Source organism: Rutidosis leptorrhynchoides, chromosome 3 (assembly GCF_046630445.1).
Source record: "Rutidosis leptorrhynchoides isolate AG116_Rl617_1_P2 chromosome 3, CSIRO_AGI_Rlap_v1, whole genome shotgun sequence".
In the NCBI taxonomy this organism is placed as follows: domain Eukaryota; kingdom Viridiplantae; phylum Streptophyta; class Magnoliopsida; order Asterales; family Asteraceae; genus Rutidosis; species Rutidosis leptorrhynchoides.
The window spans coordinates 251,735,045-251,738,307 of record NC_092335.1 but is presented as its reverse complement, the minus strand read 5'-3'; the positions used below and the strand labels follow the sequence as shown (position 1 = coordinate 251,738,307).

At 31.4% G+C, this 3,263-nt stretch overlaps 1 long non-coding RNA gene across 3 annotated transcripts; it reads left to right on the top strand.

Annotated features, from left to right (window-relative positions):
- Positions 1 to 971: 971 nt before the first annotated feature.
- LOC139897356 (uncharacterized) lies at positions 972 to 2,959 on the top strand. Of its 3 annotated transcripts, none has more exons than XR_011776540.1 (4): positions 972 to 1,258; positions 1,780 to 1,988; positions 2,097 to 2,644; positions 2,742 to 2,959. It is a non-coding gene; the product is annotated as an uncharacterized lncRNA (long non-coding RNA). The 3 variants fall into 3 exon arrangements; XR_011776541.1 differs by having other exon boundaries at positions 972 to 1,988; positions 2,097 to 2,162; positions 2,267 to 2,644; XR_011776539.1 differs by having other exon boundaries at positions 972 to 1,988.
- The last annotated feature ends 304 nt before the right edge of the window (positions 2,960 to 3,263 follow it).

Sequence of the window (3,263 nt, the reverse complement as noted above, 5' to 3'; positions counted from 1 at the left end):
ATGAATTTTATCTCTATGTATGGGATGTATATTTAAATATGAAATCTTGTGGTCTATTATTATGATTTGATAATATATAGGTTAAACCTATAACTCACCAACAATTTTTATTGACGTTTTAAGCATGATTATTCTCAGGTGATTATTAAGAGCTTCCGCTGTTGCATACCACTACTACATTTCGGCTCATTTAGTGCCCCTTATTTAGACGTGTACATCACCTAACACGTCTAATTAAACCAAAGGAACACGTCCAATTTTACTTTTTTTTAAAATAAAAATCGGAACACGTCTAAAAAATAGTAGGAACACGTCTAATTAGAAACTTGCAACACGTCTGAATAAGTATAACACCTCTAATTGGTAAACACGTCTAATTAGTTTTACCAGGAACACGTCTAATTGACAACACGTCTAATTAGTTTTACCAGAAACACGTCTAATTGACAACACATCTAATAAGTTTTACCAGGAACATGTCTAATAAGTTTTCAAGAACATGTCTAGTTAATTTTGAAGACACGTCCAATTAGTTAGATGAACACGTCTAAATAATATGTCACAGGAACGTCTAATTTAATCCTAACACTAACGGAGCCATCTTTTGCCTCAACAAATTAACACAAAGTTAGTTAAAATTAACGTTAGAGGTTAGTAGAGAAGGGTTTTGAATTAGGAATGAATATTTTTCTCAAAAGATAACTATACTTATATTATACTTATAATTATAATACAAAAGATAACTATACTATAAATATCAATAACTATTAACTTATGTAAATTACAAAAGATCTATAAAAAAGTAGTTTATTTAATTATTTATAATTTTATAGTTTATTAAAAAAAATAGTTAACCCTTTTATAATTACTATTACTGTATTTATAATCTATAAAAAATAGTTTAATAACTTATTTATAATTTAACATTTTAATTTTATTAAAAAAAATAGTTCAACCCTTTTATAATTTCTTGGGGATGCACTCATCGTCATAGCAAACGCCTCAACACTCCGCCTTTCGTTCCTAGGGTTACGTATTCATTCGATTGACTTCTTCCAGACGAACTCGCCTTTAAAATTGGGGCTTTTGTGCAGGTGGTGATTCGGAAGGTTGTTCATTGATATGGTGAGCATGACGCAACCGTCGGCGGATCTATTAGCGGCCAACGGATCTATGAAGTTAGCCGCCTACTATTTATAACCTCCAAATGACGCATACTACCAATCGGCCAATGGTATTTTTGCTTTAAACTGTGCAGGTGAATCTGTTGGCTCTTTGCATCTTCCTGTTTTCAGATTGTAATTAGGTTTGTGTTTGTGTATTGGCTAAAATGATTGGTTGTGTTACTTAATGTATTGGTGGGGATTCAAATGAACAGGAAATAGCTTATTGATCCATTAGAGATTCACATTTGATCCATTAGAAATTCCCAGGTGATAGATGTTATACGAGTCGAGGATGCCAGATTCACATTTGATTTGTTTCCATGGTTTTTATTACCTGTTTATTTTCTTAGAAATTTACATAACCCCAATTGATCCATTAGTAAGTAGAAGTAACTGGGTTGAAATTTAGATGCAAGTTTATCATTATAGATTTATGCTTCTTTTCCTCATAGATTTAAAGGTGTTTTATTTTATCTTCTTTAATAACATGACAAAGTCTTATCTGATTAGGAGCTGAATGATATATATCTATCAAACAGTTGGATGTTGGTGTCATATATATTGCACACCATGTTCTAATTGTTAGTTTCAAACATCTATTTATTCCTTGTAGTGATATGTTGGTCAGTGTTCTACTCCGGTGATAGCTACCGGTGTTACTGGCGTGTGTTCCTTCGGTTCTGTATCGCAAAGGAAGATTAACCGGGTAACTATTTGAGAGATCATAATCGTTTGAACCACTTGCTTCATGGTGGTTTCACCGATGTTGTCTCGATTACATCAATGAAGTTCATGTTGTTGCTATTAACGACTCGAATCAAGGTACACTGATTGGTTCACTGTTTTTGTATACGGCCTGGTTGTTTGCAAAGTTTTTGTTGCATTATTTATTTTGCAATTTTGGTTGAGTTATAATATACCGAGTTTCAGGTGAGCAACGTACAAATTCTACTTTTGTTCGCAGTCTCCATTCTTCGCTAGCCTCTGAACACATAGGTCAGTTAATAGAGTTATTTTTATTATGTGTTGCATGCGTCTTTAGGCTGTGGTCGTTTCTCTTTTTTTGTTAATTGGTTGTGTGTTTTTGACCATTGTTACAGATTCAACTTAAAATGATGGTACCTGAAAGAAAACAATTTGCTTTTGCATCAGTCAACATTAATTTTTATTTATTTATTTATTTTTTTTTATACTAACTACCAGACATTATTCAAAGAATTAAAAACCAAAAAACGATTCTATAAGTTCGATACAACCCTTCCAAAAAAACACTACCCGAATTCTTCGTCGAAGAGACACTCAACGTAACCACGGAAACAGACCCAACAGCAGGAACATTAGGAAACCAACATCCAGGTAAAAAAAAAAAAAAGGAGACCTATCATAAACAGCACTTATAAACTGCAAACTATACTGTCACCCTTTTCACAGGTACTACCATGGAAGTTCTACAGCTGCAAACCACATTGATGTTTCATGTTAGTTTTTGATTTTTTTTTTGTTCAGGTTTGGATTTGTAATTTTAGTTACCTTTTTTAAGTTGATCGATATTTTATTTGTATATGTTGTTGGTAGTTTGCATTAAAATGTTGTTGGTGTAAGGCGGCATGAGTGGACTAATGGGAACGAGACCAATAAAAAGGCGGAAGTTTCATACATAGGTGCTTTGGCAGAGGGATGACATGTTAGATGCGTGCTCAAAGAACTAGCTAGCTACCATTTTTAGTTTAGAGTTTTTTCCATTGTAAATTACATTTATGATTTTTTGTAAATACTTTATATATATATATATATATATATATATATATATATATATATATATATATATATATATATATATATATATATATATATATATATATATATATATATATAGTTTGGTTTTGTAGTAAATTAATTTGGTATATTTCTTGCATTTGATATTTGGCAAGTATTATTTGAAATATTTGAGATTTTTAATTTATTTGGCGCTGAGAAATATTTGGTATTTGGCGGGGTAGTATTTGAAATATTTGAGATTTTAACCATGATTAACATTTATAGGGAACACGTCTAATTGATATTTGGAACACGTCTAATTTTACTAACGGAACACGT